The following is a 1,619-nucleotide window of genomic DNA, read 5'->3' on the forward strand; positions in this document are numbered from 1 at the left end:
CTGGGCAGAGCGCGGTTTTGCTGTTGTCATTTGTGGCTCGCTAGCGCTTGGGGATTCACATGGCGGAGTGGGAATCCTGGCGGGGGAGGTCTTTTTTGTTTTATTGAGTCAGAGTCTCACTCTGTTGCCCAGGCTGGAGTGCAGCAACACACTCACGGCCACCACAGCCTTGACCTGCTGGACTCAGGGCAATTCTTCCGCCGCAGTCTTCCAAGTAACTGGAGCCACAGGCATGTGCCACTACGCCAGGCTAACTTTTGTGATTTATTGTAGAGAAGAGGACTCACCACGTTACCCAGACTGGCTCTAACCTGCGGGCTCAGGCAATCCCCATTCCTCTGCCTCCCCAGAGTGCTGGATTACAGCCATGAGTGGCTGCATGATCTGATAGGGCTTACCTAGAGGATAGAGGGGCCCATTTTGTGACTCATTGTGCTAATGTCACATTGCTTAAGCGACATCCAGTTTTCCCTGCCAGCACCTGCTTTCTCAAGGTCACGTCTGAAGTCTGCGTGACCAATGGCACCTGCTTTCTCAGAACGATGTGTACGTCGTAACCACCAGACGTCAGTGACAGGGTACAAGACGGACCCACACAAAGAACAAGGTGATGGTTTTTCTTTAGGATTTGTCTCCCTCTCATTTCCCTTGAATATATTTTCTTTTCTTTACCTGACTACCCAGTTTGTTCTCTTTTTCTCCACACTAGCCTTACATATTCTATTGATCATTTGCTTTCGGGTTCATTCTGATCCAAATAATGCAATCTTCATCTTCCTAAATACTCAATGTATATCATATTTCATGTGGGGATCAGGTGTATAGGTATTGGTATAATTCTATGCCTACATTTTCTAACATCTTACTAAGTACATATTCAAATATTACACACTCTTTGAAAGCTTTTTTTCCCCTTAAACTCTTGCAGTTATGTTCCACAAAGTGGGTGCTTTAATTTGAACAGAAGTGATATAGAACTAGATATAATGCTTTCATTAAGTCAAGTTTTTTCCTTCTTTGACTTGTAGCATTTTTCCATTCTTGTCTTGGACATTTCTGGTTTTGCTTATTTCTACATAATTTATACTTTCGCTATAATTGTAAATCGTGTCTTTTTTTGCATAAGGCCCCACTTCCTTTTTTATTATTCCATCTGTTTTGGAGACCACTGCCTTGCTTGAACTCTGCTGAAAACATACTTGGCATACTAGCAAGGTTGCAACCAGCCAAGAATGCCAATAATGGCAAACCAGATAGGCATGTATGCTGATGCAAGTTCTAAAGTGCAGTGTCTCTTTTGTTAGAATAGTTAAGAAGTTATACATTGTCTTGCAAGCAGTTGCACTATACCTTGTAAACCATCACACTTTATCACAAAAGTTTTCTAAGACTAAAACAAAGAGTTTTCTTTGCACTGTCTATACTTTGTCCTTGAAGGCTTACTTAACTACATCATTTTTTAGTAATAAAAGTCTGGTGGGTAAGAAACTTTGGGCCTTTGTTCCTTGAGACAAAGTGCCTTCTGGTTCCCCACTTTCTAACCTAAAAGTATCTTGTGAATTGTGTTATACCACGCCGTTCCTTTTTCAGGATCCTTTACCAACTAGTCGCATAGGACA

The sequence above is a fragment of the Carlito syrichta genome, unplaced genomic scaffold, assembly GCF_000164805.1.
Source record: "Carlito syrichta isolate Samal-C Ts95f unplaced genomic scaffold, Tarsius_syrichta-2.0.1 Scaffold308926, whole genome shotgun sequence".
Classification (NCBI taxonomy): domain Eukaryota; kingdom Metazoa; phylum Chordata; class Mammalia; order Primates; family Tarsiidae; genus Carlito; species Carlito syrichta.